Here is a 21,448-nt window from a genome sequence, read left to right on the forward strand (position 1 = left end):
AAAACCGCGGTAGGGGTTTAAATCCCTTCCAGGCTAAAAAAAAGAAACCGCACACAACTGGAGCCTTTAAGGCTCCGGAGCGGTTTCCAAGGGGCCTAGAAATAAGGCTGTTGATTGCAGAGTTTTGGTGTCAGAAGCCCTAAAAAGGGCTGGATCAGACCGGGTCCCAGGGAGCAAAGGATTCGATCCCAGGCGGTTGCTTAATCAGGCGATCTTCAAACAGGACCCCGGGCGGATACTACACTCGAGCTTACCTCACCTTACGGCGCACACAGACGTACTCTCCCCCTCCCAAGACACCCCCCAGCGCGGGGGAATAGAAATTTTCTAAGTCCCGCCCGCTCGCTCACCGTCCGCCACCCTCTCCTGGCTCACGGCGACCGGAGCAAGACCGACCGACTCACCCACCCCGCGTGCCTCTTCCGGCCTACCCTCCCTCGCCCCAGGGAGGCCCAGGTGGTGGTGGGGCGCCGGGGTCCCTCTGGGCGGCGCCCAGCTCTCCTCCCTCCCTCCCTCCTGCCTTCCTCCCTTCCCGGCAGCCCCCGGGGCTCATCTGCAGACAGGCTCCGCCCCCTCTCCCCACAGTCTTTTTGTCTTTGCCTCTGCTCTTCCGAGCCCTCACTCCCGTTCCTGATTTAAAAAAAAAAAAAAAAAAAAAAAAAGGAAAATGAAAATGAAACAAAGCGGCGGCTTGCCAATGCTGCCTTTGGAAAAACCTCCCCCAGGAGACCAGGGAGAGGCAGAGCAATGCCGCAGCGAGAAAGTACGCTCCGCGTCTCCCTGGTCCGCTGGGGGTTCCCCCCAGCGGACCAGGGAGACGCGGAGTGGCTTTGCTCCCTGCAGCATTGCTCGGAGTCTCCCTGGTCTGCTGGGGGGGCAGCAGGGGGGGGGGGGCGGCAGGGGGCCAGTAGACCAGGCAGACGCAGAGCAAATGTCCAGATCCAGATCCAGATCCAGATCCAACGGAGCAGATCCACAGCCGATAGCAGAGGATCCAGTGCAGCAAAAAGGAAAGAGCAGCTGTTGCTTTAAGGCAACAGAAGAGCCTCCGCCAATAGGCAGTCTCAAAGGACGTGCCTGGGCGGGGCCTGAACAGCTGATTGCAGATCAGCTGTAGAGCGGCCGGCAGAAAAACCGCGGTAGGGGTTTAAATCCCTTCCAGGCTAAAAAAAAGAAACCGCACACAACTGGAGCCTTTAAGGCTCCGGAGCGGTTTCCAAGGGGCCTAGAAATAAGGCTGTTGATTGCAGAGTTTTGGTGTCAGAAGCCCTAAAAAGGGCTGGATCAGACCGGGTCCCAGGGAGCAAAGGATTCGATCCCAGGCGGTTGCTTAATCAGGCGATCTTCAAACAGGACCCCGGGCGGATACTACACTCGAGCTTACCTCACCTTACGGCGCACACAGACGTACTCTCCCCCTCCCAAGACACCCCCCAGCGCGGGGGAATAGAAATTTTCTAAGTCCCGCCCGCTCGCTCACCGTCTGCCACCCTCTCCTGGCTCACGGCGACCGGAGCAAGACCGACCGACTCACCCACCCCGCGTGCCTCTTCCGGCCTACCCTCCCTCGCCCCAGGGAGGCCCAGGTGGTGGTGGGGCGCCGGGGTCCCTCTGGGCGGCGCCCAGCTCTCCTCCCTCCCTCCCTCCTGCCTTCCTCCCTTCCCGGCAGCCCCCGGGGCTCATCTGCAGACAGGCTCCGCCCCCTCTCCCCACAGTCTTTTTGTCTTTGCCTCTGCTCTTCCGAGCCCTCACTCCCGTTCCTGATTTAAAAAAAAAAAAAAAAAAAAAAAAAAGGAAAATGAAAATGAAAAAAAGCGGCGGCTTGCCAATGCTGCCTTTGGAAAAACCTCCCCCAGGAGACCAGGGAGAGGCAGAGCAATGCCGCAGCGAGAAAGTACGCTCCGCGTCTCCCTGGTCCGCTGGGGGTTCCCCCCAGCGGACCAGGGAGACGCGGAGTGGCTTTGCTCCCTGCAGCATTGCTCGGAGTCTCCCTGGTCTGCTGGGGGGGCAGCAGACGGGGGGGGGGGGCGGCAGGGGGCCAGTAGACCAGGCAGACGCAGAGCAAATGTCCAGATCCAGATCCAGATCCAGATCCAACGGAGCAGATCCACAGCCGATAGCAGAGGATCCAGTGCAGCAAAAAGGAAAGAGCAGCTGTTGCTTTAAGGCAACAGAAGAGCCTCCGCCAATAGGCAGTCTCAAACGACGTGCCTGGGCGGGGCCTGAACAGCTGATTGCAGATCAGCTGTAGAGCGGCCGGCAGAAAAACCGCGGTAGGGGTTTAAATCCCTTCCAGGCTAAAAAAAAGAAACCGCACACAACTGGAGCCTTTAAGGCTCCGGAGCGGTTTCCAAGGGGCCTAGAAATAAGGCTGTTGATTGCAGAGTTTTGGTGTCAGAAGCCCTAAAAAGGGCTGGATCAGACCGGGTCCCAGGGAGCAAAGGATTCGATCCCAGGCGGTTGCTTAATCAGGCGATCTTCAAACAGGACCCCGGGCGGATACTACACTCGAGCTTACCTCACCTTACGGCGCACACAGACGTACTCTCCCCCTCCCAAGACACCCCCCAGCGTGGGGGAATAGAAATTTTCTAAGTCCCGCCCGCTCGCTCACCGTCCGCCACCCTCTCCTGGCTCACGGCGACCGGAGCAAGACCGACCGACTCACCCACCCCGCGTGCCTCTTCCGGCCTACCCTCCCTCGCCCCAGGGAGGCCCAGGTGGTGGTGGGGCGCCGGGGTCCCTCTGGGCGGCGCCCAGCTCTCCTCCCTCCCTCCCTCCTGCCTTCCTCCCTTCCCGGCAGCCCCCGGGGCTCATCTGCAGACAGGCTCCGCCCCCTCTCCCCACAGTCTTTTTGTCTTTGCCTCTGCTCTTCCGAGCCCTCACTCCCGTTCCTGATTTAAAAAAAAAAAAAAAAAAAAAAAAAAGGAAAATGAAAATGAAAATGAAAAAAAGCGGCGGCTTGCCAATGCTGCCTTTGGAAAAACCTCCCCCAGGAGACCAGGGAGAGGCAGAGCAATGCCGCAGCGAGAAAGTACGCTCCGCGTCTCCCTGGTCCGCTGGGGGTTCCCCCCAGCGGACCAGGGAGACGCGGAGTGGCTTTGCTCCCTGCAGCATTGCTCGGAGTCTCCCTGGTCTGCTGGGGGGGCAGCAGACGGGGGGGGGGGGGCGGCAGGGGGCCAGTAGACCAGGCAGACGCAGAGCAAATGTCCAGATCCAGATCCAGATCCAGATTCAACGGAGCAGATCCACAGCCGATAGCAGAGGATCCAGTGCAGCAAAAAGGAAAGAGCAGCTGTTGCTTTAAGGCAACAGAAGAGCCTCCGCCAATAGGCAGTCTCAAAGGACGTGCCTGGGCAGGGCCTGAACAGCTGATTGCAGATCAGCTGTAGAGCGGCCGGCAGAAAAACCGCGGTAGGGGTTTAAATCCCTTCCAGGCTAAAAAAAAGAAACCGCACACAACTGGAGCCTTTAAGGCTCCGGAGCGGTTTCCAAGGGGCCTAGAAATAAGGCTGTTGATTGCAGAGTTTTGGTGTCAGAAGCCCTAAAAAGGGCTGGATCAGACCGGGTCCCAGGGAGCAAAGGATTCGATCCCAGGCGGTTGCTTAATCAGGCGATCTTCAAACAGGACCCCGGGCGGATACTACACTCGAGCTTACCTCACCTTACGGCGCACACAGACGTACTCTCCCCCTCCCAAGACACCCCCCAGCGCGGGGGAATAGAAATTTTCTAAGTCCCGCCCGCTCGCTCACCGTCCGCCACCCTCTCCTGGCTCACGGCGACCGGAGCAAGACCGACCGACTCACCCACCCCGCGTGCCTCTTCCGGCCTACCCTCCCTCGCCCCAGGGAGGCCCAGGTGGTGGTGGGGCGCCGGGGTCCCTCTGGGCGGCGCCCAGCTCTCCTCCCTCCCTCCCTCCTGCCTTCCTCCCTTCCCGGCAGCCCCCGGGGCTCATCTGCAGACAGGCTCCGCCCCCTCTCCCCACAGTCTTTTTGTCTTTGCCTCTGCTCTTCCGAGCCCTCACTCCCGTTCCTGATTTAAAAAAAAAAAAATAAATAAAAAAGGAAAATGAAAATGAAAAAAAGCGGCGGCTTGCCAATGCTGCCTTTGGAAAAACCTCCCCCAGGAGACCAGGGAGAGGCAGAGCAATGCCGCAGCGAGAAAGTACGCTCCGCGTCTCCCTGGTCCGCTGGGGGTTCCCCCCAGCGGACCAGGGAGACGCGGAGTGGCTTTGCTCCCTGCAGCATTGCTCGGAGTCTCCCTGGTCTGCTGGGGGGGCAGCAGACGGGGGGGGGGGGGCGGCAGGGGGCCAGTAGACCAGGCAGACGCAGAGCAAATGTCCAGATCCAGATCCAGATCCAGATCCAGATCCAACGGAGCAGATCCACAGCCGATAGCAGAGGATCCAGTGCAGCAAAAAGGAAAGAGCAGCTGTTGCTTTAAGGCAACAGAAGAGCCTCCGCCAATAGGCAGTCTCAAAGGACGTGCCTGGGCGGGGCCTGAACAGCTGATTGCAGATCAGCTGTAGAGCGGCCGGCAGAAAAACCGCGGTAGGGGTTTAAATCCCTTCCAGGCTAAAAAAAAGAAACCGCACACAACTGGAGCCTTTAAGGCTCCGGAGCGGTTTCCAAGGGGCCTAGAAATAAGGCTGTTGATTGCAGAGTTTTGGTGTCAGAAGCCCTAAAAAGGGCTGGATCAGACCGGGTCCCAGGGAGCAAAGGATTCGATCCCAGGCGGTTGCTTAATCAGGCGATCTTCAAACAGGACCCCGGGCGGATACTACACTCGAGCTTACCTCACCTTACGGCGCACACAGACGTACTCTCCCCCTCCCAAGACACCCCCCAGCGCGGGGGAATAGAAATTTTCTAAGTCCCGCCCGCTCGCTCACCGTCCGCCACCCTCTCCTGGCTCACGGCGACCGGAGCAAGACCGACCGACTCACCCACCCCACGTGCCTCTTCCGGCCTACCCTCCCTCGCCCCAGGGAGGCCCAGGTGGTGGTGGGGCGCCGGGGTCCCTCTGGGCGGCGCCCAGCTCTCCTCCCTCCCTCCCTCCTGCCTTCCTCCCTTCCCGGCAGCCCCCGGGGCTCATCTGCAGACAGGCTCCGCCCCCTCTCCCCACAGTCTTTTTGTCTTTGCCTCTGCTCTTCCGAGCCCTCACTCCCGTTCCTGATTTAAAAAAAAAAAAAAAAAAAAATAAAGGAAAATGAAAATGAAAATGAAAAAAAGCGGCGGCTTGCCAATGCTGCCTTTGGAAAAACCTCCCCCAGGAGACCAGGGAGAGGCAGAGCAATGCCGCAGCGAGAAAGTACGCTCCGCGTCTCCCTGGTCCGCTGGGGGTTCCCCCCAGCGGACCAGGGAGACGCGGAGTGGCTTTGCTCCCTGCAGCATTGCTCGGAGTCTCCCTGGTCTGCTGGGGGGGCAGCAGACGGGGGGGGGGGGCGGCAGGGGGCCAGTAGACCAGGCAGACGCAGAGCAAATGTCCAGATCCAGATCCAGATCCAGATCCAACGGAGCAGATCCACAGCCGATAGCAGAGGATCCAGTGCAGCAAAAAGGAAAGAGCAGCTGTTGCTTTAAGGCAACAGAAGAGCCTCCGCCAATAGGCAGTCTCAAAGGACGTGCCTGGGCGGGGCCTGAACAGCTGATTGCAGATCAGCTGTAGAGCGGCCGGCAGAAAAACCGCGGTAGGGGTTTAAATCCCTTCCAGGCTAAAAAAAAGAAACCGCACACAACTGGAGCCTTTAAGGCTCCGGAGCGGTTTCCAAGGGGCCTAGAAATAAGGCTGTTGATTGCAGAGTTTTGGTGTCAGAAGCCCTAAAAAGGGCTGGATCAGACCGGGTCCCAGGGAGCAAAGGATTCGATCCCAGGCGGTTGCTTAATCAGGCGATCTTCAAACAGGACCCCGGGCGGATACTACATTCGAGCTTACCTCACCTTACGGCGCACACAGACGTACTCTCCCCCTCCCAAGACACCCCCCAGCGCGGGGGAATAGAAATTTTCTAAGTCCCGCCCGCTCGCTCACCGTCCGCCACCCTCTCCTGGCTCACGGCGACCGGAGCAAGACCGACCGACTCACCCACCCCGCGTGCCTCTTCCGGCCTACCCTCCCTCGCCCCAGGGAGGCCCAGGTGGTGGTGGGGCGCCGGGGTCCCTCTGGGCGGCGCCCAGCTCTCCTCCCTCCCTCCCTCCTGCCTTCCTCCCTTCCCGGCAGCCCCCGGGGCTCATCTGCAGACAGGCTCCGCCCCCTCTCCCCACAGTCTTTTTGTCTTTGCCTCTGCTCTTCCGAGCCCTCACTCCCGTTCCTGATTTAAAAAAAAAAAAAAAAAAAAAAAAAGGAAAATGAAAATGAAAATGAAAAAAAGCGGCGGCTTGCCAATGCTGCCTTTGGAAAAACCTCCCCCAGGAGACCAGGGAGAGGCAGAGCAATGCCGCAGCGAGAAAGTACGCTCCGCGTCTCCCTGGTCCGCTGGGGGGAACCCCCAGCGGACCAGGGAGACGCGGAGTGGCTTTGCTCCCTGCAGCATTGCTCGGAGTCTCCCTGGTCTGCTGGGGGGGCAGCAGACGGGGGGGGGGGGCGGCAGGGGGCCAGTAGACCAGGCAGACGCAGAGCAAATGTCCAGATCCAGATCCAGATCCAGATCCAACGGAGCAGATCCACAGCCGATAGCAGAGGATCCAGTGCAGCAAAAAGGAAAGAGCAGCTGTTGCTTTAAGGCAACAGAAGAGCCTCCGCCAATAGGCAGTCTCAAAGGACGTGCCTGGGTGGGGCCTGAACAGCTGATTGCAGATCAGCTGTAGAGCGGCCGGCAGAAAAACCGCGGTAGGGGTTTAAATCCCTTCCAGGCTAAAAAAAAGAAACCGCACACAACTGGAGCCTTTAAGGCTCCGGAGCGGTTTCCAAGGGGCCTAGAAATAAGGCTGTTGATTGCAGAGTTTTGGTGTCAGAAGCCCTAAAAAGGGCTGGATCAGACCGGGTCCCAGGGAGCAAAGGATTCGATCCCAGGCGGTTGCTTAATCAGGCGATCTTCAAACAGGACCCCGGGCGGATACTACACTCGAGCTTACCTCACCTTACGGCGCACACAGACGTACTCTCCCCCTCCCAAGACACCCCCCAGCGCGGGGGAATAGAAATTTTCTAAGTCCCGCCCGCTCGCTCACCGTCCGCCACCCTCTCCTGGCTCACGGCGACCGGAGCAAGACCGACCGACTCACCCACCCCGCGTGCCTCTTCCGGCCTACCCTCCCTCGCCCCAGGGAGGCCCAGGTGGTGGTGGGGCGCCGGGGTCCCTCTGGGCGGCGCCCAGCTCTCCTCCCTCCCTCCCTCCTGCCTTCCTCCCTTCCCGGCAGCCCCCGGGGCTCATCTGCAGACAGGCTCCGCCCCCTCTCCCCACAGTCTTTTTGTCTTTGCCTCTGCTCTTCCGAGCCCTCACTCCCGTTCCTGATTTAAAAAAAAAAAAAAAAAAAAAAAAAAGGAAAATGAAAATGAAAAAAAGCGGCGGCTTGCCAATGCTGCCTTTGGAAAAACCTCCCCCAGGAGACCAGGGAGAGGCAGAGCAATGCCGCAGCGAGAAAGTACGCTCCGCGTCTCCCTGGTCCGCTGGGGGTTCCCCCCAGCGGACCAGGGAGACGCGGAGTGGCTTTGCTCCCTGCAGCATTGCTCGGAGTCTCCCTGGTCTGCTGGGGGGGCAGCAGACGGGGGGGGGGGGGGCGGCAGGGGGCCAGTAGACCAGGCAGACGCAGAGCAAATGTCCAGATCCAGATCCAGATCCAGATCCAACGGAGCAGATCCACAGCCGATAGCAGAGGATCCAGTGCAGCAAAAAGGAAAGAGCAGCTGTTGCTTTAAGGCAACAGAAGAGCCTCCGCCAATAGGCAGTCTCAAAGGACGTGCCTGGGCGGGGCCTGAACAGCTGATTGCAGATCAGCTGTAGAGCGGCCGGCAGAAAAACCGCGGTAGGGGTTTAAATCCCTTCCAGGCTAAAAAAAAGAAACCGCACACAACTGGAGCCTTTAAGGCTCCGGAGCGGTTTCCAAGGGGCCTAGAAATAAGGCTGTTGATTGCAGAGTTTTGGTGTCAGAAGCCCTAAAAAGGGCTGGATCAGACCGGGTCCCAGGGAGCAAAGGATTCGATCCCAGGCGGTTGCTTAATCAGGCGATCTTCAAACAGGACCCCGGGCGGATACTACACTCGAGCTTACCTCACCTTACGGCGCACACAGACGTACTCTCCCCCTCCCAAGACACCCCCCAGCGCGGGGGAATAGAAATTTTCTAAGTCCCGCCCGCTCGCTCACCGTCCGCCACCCTCTCCTGGCTCACGGCGACCGGAGCAAGACCGACCGACTCACCCACCCCGCGTGCCTCTTCCGGCCTACCCTCCCTCGCCCCAGGGAGGCCCAGGTGGTGGTGGGGCGCCGGGGTCCCTCTGGGCGGCGCCCAGCTCTCCTCCCTCCCTCCCTCCTGCCTTCCTCCCTTCCCGGCAGCCCCCGGGGCTCATCTGCAGACAGGCTCCGCCCCCTCTCCCCACAGTCTTTTTGTCTTTGCCTCTGCTCTTCCGAGCCCTCACTCCCGTTCCTGATTTAAAAAAAAAAAAAAAAAAAAAAAAAGGAAAATGAAAATGAAAATGAAAAAAAGCGGCGGCTTGCCAATGCTGCCTTTGGAAAAACCTCCCCCAGGAGACCAGGGAGAGGCAGAGCAATGCCGCAGCGAGAAAGTACACTCCGCGTCTCCCTGGTCCGCTGGGGGTTCCCCCCAGCGGACCAGGGAGACGCGGAGTGGCTTTGCTCCCTGCAGCATTGCTCGGAGTCTCCCTGGTCTGCTGGGGGGGCAGCAGACGGGGGGGGGGGGCGGCAGGGGGCCAGTAGACCAGGCAGACGCAGAGCAAATGTCCAGATCCAGATCCAGATCCAACGGAGCAGATCCACAGCCGATAGCAGAGGATCCAGTGCAGCAAAAAGGAAAGAGCAGCTGTTGCTTTAAGGCAACAGAAGAGCCTCCGCCAATAGGCAGTCTCAAAGGACGTGCCTGGGCGGGGCCTGAACAGCTGATTGCAGATCAGCTGTAGAGCGGCCGGCAGAAAAACCGCGGTAGGGGTTTAAATCCCTTCCAGGCTAAAAAAAAGAAACCGCACACAACTGGAGCCTTTAAGGCTCCGGAGCGGTTTCCAAGGGGCCTAGAAATAAGGCTGTTGATTGCAGAGTTTTGGTGTCAGAAGCCCTAAAAAGGGCTGGATCAGACCGGGTCCCAGGGAGCAAAGGATTCGATCCCAGGCGGTTGCTTAATCAGGCGATCTTCAAACAGGACCCCGGGCGGATACTACACTCGAGCTTACCTCACCTTACGGCGCACACAGACGTACTCTCCCCCTCCCAAGACACCCCCCAGCGCGGGGGAATAGAAATTTTCTAAGTCCCGCCCGCTCGCTCACCGTCCGCCACCCTCTCCTGGCTCACGGCGACCGGAGCAAGACCGACCGACTCACCCACCCCGCGTGCCTCTTCCGGCCTACCCTCCCTCGCCCCAGGGAGGCCCAGGTGGTGGTGGGGCGCCGGGGTCCCTCTGGGCGGCGCCCAGCTCTCCTCCCTCCCTCCCTCCTGCCTTCCTCCCTTCCCGGCAGCCCCCGGGGCTCATCTGCAGACAGGCTCCGCCCCCTCTCCCCACAGTCTTTTTGTCTTTGCCTCTGCTCTTCCGAGCCCTCACTCCCGTTCCTGATTTAAAAAAAAAAAAAAAAAAAAAAAAAAAGGAAAATGAAAATGAAAAAAAGCGGCGGCTTGCCAATGCTGCCTTTGGAAAAACCTCCCCCAGGAGACCAGGGAGAGGCAGAGCAATGCCGCAGCGAGAAAGTACGCTCCGCGTCTCCCTGGTCCGCTGGGGGTTCCCCCCAGCGGACCAGGGAGACGCGGAGTGGCTTTGCTCCCTGCAGCATTGCTCGGAGTCTCCCTGGTCTGCTGGGGGGGCAGCAGACGGGGGGGGGGCGGCAGGGGGCCAGTAGACCAGGCAGACGCAGAGCAAATGTCCAGATCCAGATCCAGATCCAGATCCAACGGAGCAGATCCACAGCCGATAGCAGAGGATCCAGTGCAGCAAAAAGGAAAGAGCAGCTGTTGCTTTAAGGCAACAGAAGAGCCTCCGCCAATAGGCAGTCTCAAAGGACGTGCCTGGGCGGGGCCTGAACAGCTGATTGCAGATCAGCTGTAGAGCGGCCGGCAGAAAAACCGCGGTAGGGGTTTAAATCCCTTCCAGGCTAAAAAAAAGAAACCGCACACAACTGGAGCCTTTAAGGCTCCGGAGCGGTTTCCAAGGGGCCTAGAAATAAGGCTGTTGATTGCAGAGTTTTGGTGTCAGAAGCCCTAAAAAGGGCTGGATCAGACCGGGTCCCAGGGAGCAAAGGATTCGATCCCAGGCGGTTGCTTAATCAGGCGATCTTCAAACAGGACCCCGGGCGGATACTACACTCGAGCTTACCTCACCTTACGGCGCACACAGACGTACTCTCCCCCTCCCAAGACACCCCCCAGCGCGGGGGAATAGAAATTTTCTAAGTCCCGCCCGCTCGCTCACCGTCCGCCACCCTCTCCTGGCTCACGGCGACCGGAGCAAGACCGACCGACTCACCCACCCCGCGTGCCTCTTCCGGCCTACCCTCCCTCGCCCCAGGGAGGCCCAGGTGGTGGTGGGGCGCCGGGGTCCCTCTGGGCGGCGCCCAGCTCTCCTCCCTCCCTCCCTCCTGCCTTCCTCCCTTCCCGGCAGCCCCCGGGGCTCATCTGCAGACAGGCTCCGCCCCCTCTCCCCACAGTCTTTTTGTCTTTGCCTCTGCTCTTCCGAGCCCTCACTCCCGTTCCTGATTTAAAAAAAAAAAAAAAAAAAAAAAAAAAAAGGAAAATGAAAATGAAAAAAAGCGGCGGCTTGCCAATGCTGCCTTTGGAAAAACCTCCCCCAGGAGACCAGGGAGAGGCAGAGCAATGCCGCAGCGAGAAAGTACGCTCCGCGTCTCCCTGGTCCGCTGGGGGTTCCCCCCAGCGGACCAGGGAGACGCGGAGTGGCTTTGCTCCCTGCAGCATTGCTCGGAGTCTCCCTGGTCTGCTGGGGGGGCAGCAGACGGGGGGGGGGGCGGCAGGGGGCCAGTAGACCAGGCAGACGCAGAGCAAATGTCCAGATCCAGATCCAGATCCAGATCCAACGGAGCAGATCCACAGCCGATAGCAGAGGATCCAGTGCAGCAAAAAGGAAAGAGCAGCTGTTGCTTTAAGGCAACAGAAGAGCCTCCGCCAATAGGCAGTCTCAAAGGACGTGCCTGGGCGGGGCCTGAACAGCTGATTGCAGATCAGCTGTAGAGCGGCCGGCAGAAAAACCGCGGTAGGGGTTTAAATCCCTTCCAGGCTAAAAAAAAGAAACCGCACACAACTGGAGCCTTTAAGGCTCCGGAGCGGTTTCCAAGGGGCCTAGAAATAAGGCTGTTGATTGCAGAGTTTTGGTGTCAGAAGCCCTAAAAAGGGCTGGATCAGACCGGGTCCCAGGGAGCAAAGGATTCGATCCCAGGCGGTTGCTTAATCAGGCGATCTTCAAACAGGACCCCGGGCGGATACTACACTCGAGCTTACCTCACCTTACGGCGCACACAGACGTACTCTCCCCCTCCCAAGACACCCCCCAGCGCGGGGGAATAGAAATTTTCTAAGTCCCGCCCGCTCGCTCACCGTCCGCCACCCTCTCCTGGCTCACGGCGACCGGAGCAAGACCGACCGACTCACCCACCCCGCGTGCCTCTTCCGGCCTACCCTCCCTCGCCCCAGGGAGGCCCAGGTGGTGGTGGGGCGCCGGGGTCCCTCTGGGCGGCGCCCAGCTCTCCTCCCTCCCTCCCTCCTGCCTTCCTCCCTTCCCGGCAGCCCCCGGGGCTCATCTGCAGACAGGCTCCGCCCCCTCTCCCCACAGTCTTTTTGTCTTTGCCTCTGCTCTTCCGAGCCCTCACTCCCGTTCCTGATTTAAAAAAAAAAAAAAAAAAAAAAAAAAAAAGGAAAATGAAAATGAAAAAAAGCGGCGGCTTGCCAATGCTGCCTTTGGAAAAACCTCCCCCAGGAGACCAGGGAGAGGCAGAGCAATGCCGCAGCGAGAAAGTACGCTCCGCGTCTCCCTGGTCCGCTGGGGGTTCCCCCCAGCGGACCAGGGAGACGCGGAGTGGCTTTGCTCCCTGCAGCATTGCTCGGAGTCTCCCTGGTCTGCTGGGGGGGCAGCAGACGGGGGGGGGGCGGCAGGGGGCCAGTAGACCAGGCAGACGCAGAGCAAATGTCCAGATCCAGATCCAGATCCAGATCCAACGGAGCAGATCCACAGCCGATAGCAGAGGATCCAGTGCAGCAAAAAGGAAAGAGCAGCTGTTGCTTTAAGGCAACAGAAGAGCCTCCGCCAATAGGCAGTCTCAAAGGACGTGCCTGGGCGGGGCCTGAACAGCTGATTGCAGATCAGCTGTAGAGCGGCCGGCAGAAAAACCGCGGTAGGGGTTTAAATCCCTTCCAGGCTAAAAAAAAGAAACCGCACACAACTGGAGCCTTTAAGGCTCCGGAGCGGTTTCCAAGGGGCCTAGAAATAAGGCTGTTGATTGCAGAGTTTTGGTGTCAGAAGCCCTAAAAAGGGCTGGATCAGACCGGGTCCCAGGGAGCAAAGGATTCGATCCCAGGCGGTTGCTTAATCAGGCGATCTTCAAACAGGACCCCGGGCGGATACTACACTCGAGCTTACCTCACCTTACGGCGCACACAGACGTACTCTCCCCCTCCCAAGACACCCCCCAGCGCGGGGGAATAGAAATTTTCTAAGTCCCGCCCGCTCGCTCACCGTCCGCCACCCTCTCCTGGCTCACGGCGACCGGAGCAAGACCGACCGACTCACCCACCCCGCGTGCCTCTTCCGGCCTACCCTCCCTCGCCCCAGGGAGGCCCAGGTGGTGGTGGGGCGCCGGGGTCCCTCTGGGCGGCGCCCAGCTCTCCTCCCTCCCTCCCTCCTGCCTTCCTCCCTTCCCGGCAGCCCCCGGGGCTCATCTGCAGACAGGCTCCGCCCCCTCTCCCCACAGTCTTTTTGTCTTTGCCTCTGCTCTTCCGAGCCCTCACTCCCGTTCCTGATTTAAAAAAAAAAAAAAAAAAAAAAAAAAAAAAAGGAAAAGGAAAATGAAAATGAAAATGAAAAAAAGCGGCGGCTTGCCAATGCTGCCTTTGGAAAAACCTCCCCCAGGAGACCAGGGAGAGGCAGAGCAATGCCGCAGCGAGAAAGTACGCTCCGCGTCTCCCTGGTCCGCTGGGGGTTCCCCCCAGCGGACCAGGGAGACGCGGAGTGGCTTTGCTCCCTGCAGCATTGCTCGGAGTCTCCCTGGTCTGCTGGGGGGGCAGCAGACGGGGGGGGGGGGCGGCAGGGGGCCAGTAGACCAGGCAGACGCAGAGCAAATGTCCAGATCCAGATCCAGATCCAGATCCAACGGAGCAGATCCACAGCCGATAGCAGAGGATCCAGTGCAGCAAAAAGGAAAGAGCAGCTGTTGCTTTAAGGCAACAGAAGAGCCTCCGCCAATAGGCAGTCTCAAAGGACGTGCCTGGGCGGGGCCTGAACAGCTGATTGCAGATCAGCTGTAGAGCGGCCGGCAGAAAAACCGCGGTAGGGGTTTAAATCCCTTCCAGGCTAAAAAAAAGAAACCGCACACAACTGGAGCCTTTAAGGCTCCGGAGCGGTTTCCAAGGGGCCTAGAAATAAGGCTGTTGATTGCAGAGTTTTGGTGTCAGAAGCCCTAAAAAGGGCTGGATCAGACCGGGTCCCAGGGAGCAAAGGATTCGATCCCAGGCGGTTGCTTAATCAGGCGATCTTCAAACAGGACCCCGGGCGGATACTACACTCGAGCTTACCTCACCTTACGGCGCACACAGACGTACTCTCCCCCTCCCAAGACACCCCCCAGCGCGGGGGAATAGAAATTTTCTAAGTCCCGCCCGCTCGCTCACCGTCCGCCACCCTCTCCTGGCTCACGGCGACCGGAGCAAGACCGACCGACTCACCCACCCCGCGTGCCTCTTCCGGCCTACCCTCCCTCGCCCCAGGGAGGCCCAGGTGGTGGTGGGGCGCCGGGGTCCCTCTGGGCGGCGCCCAGCTCTCCTCCCTCCCTCCCTCCTGCCTTCCTCCCTTCCCGGCAGCCCCCGGGGCTCATCTGCAGACAGGCTCCGCCCCCTCTCCCCACAGTCTTTTTGTCTTTGCCTCTGCTCTTCCGAGCCCTCACTCCCGTTCCTGATTTAAAAAAAAAAAAAAAAAAAAAAAAAAATGTAAATGAAAAAAGCGGCGGCTTGCCAATGCTGCCTTTGGAAAAACCTCCCCCAGGAGACCAGGGAGAGGCAGAGCAATGCCGCAGCGAGAAAGTATGCTCCGCGTCTCCCTGGTCTGCTGGGGGTTCCCCCCAGCGGACCAGGGAGACGCGGAGTGGCTTTGCTCCCTGCAGCATTGCTCGGAGTCTCCCTGGTCTGCTGGGGGGGCAGCAGACGGGGGGGGGGCAGGGGGCCAGTAGACCAGGCAGACGCAGAGCAAATGTCCAGATCCAGATCCAGATCCAGATCCAGATCCAACGGAGCAGATCCACAGCCGATAGCAGAGGATCCAGTGCAGCAAAAAGGAAAGAGCAGCTGTTGCTTTAAGGCAACAGAAGAGCCTCCGCCAATAGGCAGTCTCAAAGGACGTGCCTGGGCGGGGCCTGAACAGCTGATTGCAGATCAGCTGTAGAGCGGCCGGCAGAAAAACCGCGGTAGGGGTTTAAATCCCTTTCAGGCTAAAAAAAAGAAACCGCACACAACTGGAGCCTTTAAGGCTCCGGAGCGGTTTCCAAGGGGCCTAGAAATAAGGCTGTTGATTGCAGAGTTTTGGTGTCAGAAGCCCTAAAAAGGGCTGGATCAGACCGGGTCCCAGGGAGCAAAGGATTCGATCCCAGGCGGTTGCTTAATCAGGCGATCTTCAAACAGGACCCCGGGCAGATACTACACTCGAGCTTACCTCACCTTACGGCGCACACAGACGTACTCTCCCCCTCCCAAGACACCCCCCAGCGCGGGGGAATAGAAATTTTCTAAGTCCCGCCCGCTCGCTCACCGTCCGCCACCCTCTCCTGGCTCACGGCGACCGGAGCAAGACCGACCGACTCACCCACCCCGCGTGCCTCTTCCGGCCTACCCTCCCTCGCCCCAGGGAGGCCCAGGTGGTGGTGGGGCGCCGGGGTCCCTCTGGGCGGCGCCCAGCTCTCCTCCCTCCCTCCCTCCTGCCTTCCTCCCTTCCCGGCAGCCCCCGGGGCTCATCTGCAGACAGGCTCCGCCCCCTCTCCCCACAGTCTTTTTGTCTTTGCCTCTGCTCTTCCGAGCCCTCACTCCCGTTCCTGATTTAAAAAAAAAAAAAAAAAAAAAAATGTAAATGAAAAAAGCGGCGGCTTGCCAATGCTGCCTTTGGAAAAACCTCCCCCAGGAGACCAGGGAGAGGCAGAGCAATGCCGCAGCGAGAAAGTACGCTCCGCGTCTCCCTGGTCCGCTGGGGGGAACCCCCAGCGGACCAGGGAGACGCGGAGTGGCTTTGCTCCCTGCAGCATTGCTCGGAGTCTCCCTGGTCTGCTGGGGGGGCAGCAGACGGGGGGGGGGGGCGGCAGGGGGCCAGTAGACCAGGCAGACGCAGAGCAAATGTCCAGATCCAGATCCAGATCCAGATCCAACGGAGCAGATCCACAGCCGATAGCAGAGGATCCAGTGCAGCAAAAAGGAAAGAGCAGCTGTTGCTTTAAGGCAACAGAAGAGCCTCCGCCAATAGGCAGTCTCAAAGGACGTGCCTGGGCGGGGCCTGAACAGCTGATTGCAGATCAGCTGTAGAGCGGCCGGCAGAAAAACCGCGGTAGGGGTTTAAATCCCTTTCAGGCTAAAAAAAAGAAACCGCACACAACTGGAGCCTTTAAGGCTCCGGAGCGGTTTCCAAGGGGCCTAGAAATAAGGCTGTTGATTGCAGAGTTTTGGTGTCAGAAGCCCTAAAAAGGGCTGGATCAGACCGGGTCCCAGGGAGCAAAGGATTCGATCCCAGGCGGTTGCTTAATCAGGCGATCTTCAAACAGGACCCCGGGCAGATACTACACTCGAGCTTACCTCACCTTACGGCGCACACAGACGTACTCTCCCCCTCCCAAGACACCCCCCAGCGCGGGGGAATAGAAATTTTCTAAGTCCCGCCCGCTCGCTCACCGTCCGCCACCCTCTCCTGGCTCACGGCGACCGGAGCAAGACCGACCGACTCACCCACCCCGCGTGCCTCTTCCGGCCTACCCTCCCTCGCCCCAGGGAGGCCCAGGTGGTGGTGGGGCGCCGGGGTCCCTCTGGGCGGCGCCCAGCTCTCCTCCCTCCCTCCCTCCTGCCTTCCTCCCTTCCCGGCAGCCCCCGGGGCTCATCTGCAGACAGGCTCCGCCCCCTCTCCCCACAGTCTTTTTGTCTTTGCCTCTGCTCTTCCGAGCCCTCACTCCCGTTCCTGATTTAAAAAAAAAAAAAAAAAAAAAAAAAAAGGAAAATGAAAATGAAAAAAAGCGGCGGCTTGCCAATGCTGCCTTTGGAAAAACCTCCCCCAGGAGACCAGGGAGAGGCAGAGCAATGCCGCAGCGAGAAAGTACACTCCGCGTCTCCCTGGTCCGCTGGGGGTTCCCCCCAGCGGACCAGGGAGACGCGGAGTGGCTTTGCTCCCTGCAGCATTGCTCGGAGTCTCCCTGGTCTGCTGGGGGGGCAGCAGACGGGGGGGGGGGGGGCGGCAGGGGGCCAGTAGACCAGGCAGACGCAGAGCAAATGTCCAGATCCAGATCCAGATCCAACGGAGCAGATCCACAGCCGATAGCAGAGGATCCAGTGCAGCAAAAAGGAAAGAGCAGCTGTTGCTTTAAGGCAACAGAAGAGCCTCCGCCAATAGGCAGTCTCAAAGGACGTGCCTGGGCGGGGCCTGAACAGCTGATTGCAGATCAGCTGTAGAGCGGCCGGCAGAAAAACCGCGGTAGGGGTTTAAATCCCTTCCAGGCTAAAAAAAAGAAACCGCACACAACTGGAGCCTTTAAGGCTCCGGAGCGGTTTCCAAGGGGCCTAGAAATAAGGCTGTTGATTGCAGAGTTTTGGTGTCAGAAGCCCTAAAAAGGGCTGGATCAGACCGGGTCCCAGGGAGCAAAGGATTCGATCCCAGGCGGTTGCTTAATCAGGCGATCTTCAAACAGGACCCCGGGCGGATACTACACTCGAGCTTACCTCACCTTACGGCGCACACAGACGTACTCTCCCCCTCCCAAGACACCCCCCAGCGCGGGGGAATAGAAATTTTCTAAGTCCCGCCCGCTCGCTCACCGTCCGCCACCCTCTCCTGGCTCACGGCGACCGGAGCAAGACCGACCGACTCACCCACCCCGCGTGCCTCTTCCGGCCTACCCTCCCTCGCCCCAGGGAGGCCCAGGTGGTGGTGGGGCGCCGGGGTCCCTCTGGGCGGCGCCCAGCTCTCCTCCCTCCCTCCCTCCTGCCTTCCTCCCTTCCCGGCAGCCCCCGGGGCTCATCTGCAGACAGGCTCCGCCCCCTCTCCCCACAGTCTTTTTGTCTTTGCCTCTGCTCTTCCGAGCCCTCACTCCCGTTCCTGATTTAAAAAAAAAAAAAAAAAAAAAAAAGGAAAATGAAAATGAAAAAAAGCGGCGGCTTGCCAATGCTGCCTTTGGAAAAACCTCCCCCAGGAGACCAGGGAGAGGCAGAGCAATGCCGCAGCGAGAAAGTACGCTCCGCGTCTCCCTGGTCCGCTGGGGGTTCCCCCCAGCGGACCAGGGAGACGCGGAGTGGCTTTGCTCCCTGCAGCATTGCTCGGAGTCTCCCTGGTCTGCTGGGGGGGCAGCAGACGGGGGGGGGGGCGGCAGGGGGCCAGTAGACCAGGCAGACGCAGAGCAAATGTCCAGATCCAGATCCAGATCCAGATCCAACGGAGCAGATCCACAGCCGATAGCAGAGGATCCAGTGCAGCAAAAAGGAAAGAGCAGCTGTTGCTTTAAGGCAACAGAAGAGCCTCCGCCAATAGGCAGTCTCAAAGGACGTGCCTGGGCGGGGCCTGAACAGCTGATTGCAGATCAGCTGTAGAGCGGCCGGCAGAAAAACCGCGGTAGGGGTTTAAATCCCTTCCAGGCTAAAAAAAAGAAACCGCACACAACTGGAGCCTTTAAGGCTCCGGAGCGGTTTCCAAGGGGCCTAGAAATAAGGCTGTTGATTGCAGAGTTTTGGTGTCAGAAGCCCTAAAAAGGGCTGGATCAGACCGGGTCCCAGGGAGCAAAGGATTCGATCCCAGGCGGTTGCTTAATCAGGCGATCTTCAAACAGGACCCCGGGCGGATACTACACTCGAGCTTACCTCACCTTACGGCGCACACAGACGTACTCTCCCCCTCCCAAGACACCCCCCAGCGCGGGGGAATAGAAATTTTCTAAGTCCCGCCCGCTCGCTCACCGTCCGCCACCCTCTCCTGGCTCACGGCGACCGGAGCAAGACTGACCGACTCACCCACCCCGCGTGCCTCTTCCGGCCTACCCTCCCTCACCCCAGGGAGGCCCAGGTGGTGGTGGGGCGCCGGGGTCCCTCTGGGCGGCGCCCAGCTCTCCTCCCTCCCTCCCTCCTGCCTTCCTCCCTTCCCGGCAGCCCCCAGGACTCATCTGCAGACAGGCTCCGCCCCCTCTCCCCACAGTCTTTTTGTCTTTGCCTCTGCTCTTCCGAGCCCTCACTCCCGTTCCTGATTTAAAAAAAAAAAAAAAAAAAAAACGAAAATGAAAATGAAAAAAAGCGGCGGCTTGCCAATGCTGCCTTTGGAAAAACCTCCCCCAGGAGACCAGGGAGAGGCAGAGCAATGCCGCAGCGAGAAAGTACGCTCCGCGTCTCCCTGGTCCGCTGGGGGTTCCCCCCAGCGGACCAGGGAGACGCGGAGTGGCTTTGCTCCCTGCAGCATTGCTCGGAGTCTCCCTGGTCTGCTGGGGGGGCAGCAGACGGGGGGGGGGGCGGCAGGGGGCCAGTAGACCAGGCAGACGCAGAGCAAATGTCCAGATCCAGATCCAGATCCAGATCCAACGGAGCAGATCCACAGCCGATAGCAGAGGATCCAGTGCAGCAAAAAGGAAAGAGCAGCTGTTGCTTTAAGGCAACAGAAGAGCCTCCGCCAATAGGCAGTCTCAAAGGACGTGCCTGGGCGGGGCCTGAACAGCTGATTGCAGATCAGCTGTAGAGCGGCCGGCAGAAAAACCGCGGTAGGGGTTTAAATCCCTTCCAGGCTAAAAAAAAGAAACCGCACACAACTGGAGCCTTTAAGGCTCCGGAGCGGTTTCCAAGGGGCCTAGAAATAAGGCTGTTGATTGCAGAGTTTTGGTGTCAGAAGCCCTAAAAAGGGCTGGATCAGACCGGGTCCCAGGGAGCAAAGGATTCGATCCCAGGCGGTTGCTTAATCAGGCGATCTTCAAACAGGACCCCGGGCGGATACTACACTCGAGCTTACCTCACCTTACGGCGCACACAGACGTACTCTCCCCCTCCCAAGACACCCCCCAGCGCGGGGGAATAGAAATTTTCTAAGTCCCGCCCGCTCGCTCACCGTCCGCCACCCTCTCCTGGCTCACGGCGACCGGAGCAAGACCGACCGACTCACCCACCCCGCGTGCCTCTTCCGGCCGACCCTCCCTCGCCCCAGGGAGGCCCAGGTGGTGGTGGGGCGCCGGGGTCCCTCTGGGCGGCGCCCAGCTCTCCTCCCTCCCTCCCTCCTCCCTTCCTCCCTTCCCGGCAGCCCCCGGGGCTCATCTGCAGACAGGCTCCGCCCCCTCTCCCCACAGTCTTTTTGTCTTTGCCTCTGCTCTTCCGAGCCCTCACTCCCGTTCCTGATTTAAAAAAAAAAAAAAAAAAAAAAAAAGGAAAATGAAAATGAAAAAAAGCGGCGGCTTGCCAATGCTGCCTTTGGAAAAACCTCCCCCAGGAGACCAGGGAGAGGCAGAGCAATGCCGCAGCGAGAAAGTACGCTCCGCGTCTCCCTGGTCCGCTGGGGGTTCCCCCCAGCGGACCAGGGAGACGCGGAGTGGCTTTGCTCCCTGCAGCATTGCTCGGAGTCTCCCTGGTCTGCTGGGGGGGCAGCAGAGGGGGGGGGGGGCGGCAGGGGGCCAGTAGACCAGGCAGACGCAGAGCAAATGTCCAGATCCAGATCCAGATCCAGATCCAACGGAGCAGATCCACAGCCGATAGCAGAGGATCCAGTGCAGCAAAAAGGAAAGAGCAGCTGTTGCTTTAAGGCAACAGAAGAGCCTCCGCCAATAGGCAGTCTCAAAGGACGTGCCTGGGCGGGGCCTGAACAGCTGATTGCAGATCAGCTGTAGAGCGGCCGGCAGAAAAACCGCGGTAGGGGTTTAAATCCCTTCCAGGCTAAAAAAAAGAAACCGCACACAACTGGAGCCTTTAAGGCTCCGGAGCGGTTTCCAAGGGGCCTAGAAATAAGGCTGTTGATTGCAGAGTTTTGGTGTCAGAAGCCCTAAAAAGGGCTGGATCAGACCGGGTCCCAGGGAGCAAAGGATTCGATCCCAGGCGGTTGCTTAATCAGGCGATCTTCAAACAGGACCCCGGGCGGATACTACACTCGAGCTTACCTCACCTTACGGCGCACACAGACGTACTCTCCCCCTCCCAAGACACCCCCCAGCGCGGGGGGAATAGAAATTTTCTAAGTCCCGCCCGCTCGCTCACCGTCCGCCACCCTCTCCTGGCTCACGGCGACCGGAGCAAGACCGACCGACTCACCCACCCCGCGTGCCTCTTCCGGCCTACCCTCCCTCGCCCCAGGGAGGCCCAGGTGGTGGTGGGGCGCCGGGGTCCCTCTGGGCGGCGCCCAGCTCTCCTCCCTCCCTCCCTCCTGCCTTCCTCCCTTCCCGGCAGCCCCCGGGGCTCATCTGCAGACAGGCTCCGCCCCCTCTCCCCACAGTCTTTTTGTCTTTGCCTCTGCTCTTCCGAGCCCTCACTCCCGTTCCTGATTTAAAAAAAAAAAAAAAAAAAAAAAAAAAATGTAAATGAAAAAAGCGGCGGCTTGCCAATGCTGCCTTTGGAAAAACCTCCCCCAGGAGACCAGGGAGAGGCAGAGCAATGCCGCAGCGAGAAAGTACGCTCCGCGTCTCCCTGGTCCGCTGGGGGGAACCCCCAGCGGACCAGGGAGACGCGGAGTGGCTTTGCTCCCTGCAGCATTGCTCGGAGTCTCCCTGGTCTGCTGGGGGGGCAGCAGACGGGGGGGGGGGGCGGCAGGGGGCCAGTAGACCAGGCAGACGCAGAGCAAATGTCCAGATCCAGATCCAGATCCAGATCCAACGGAGCAGATCCACAGCCGATAGCAGAGGATCCAGTGCAGCAAAAAGGAAAGAGCAGCTGTTG

Source organism: Pelodiscus sinensis, chromosome 5, assembly GCF_052426305.1.
Source record: "Pelodiscus sinensis isolate ZL-2025 chromosome 5, ASM5242630v1, whole genome shotgun sequence".
NCBI lineage: Eukaryota > Metazoa > Chordata > Testudines > Trionychidae > Pelodiscus > Pelodiscus sinensis.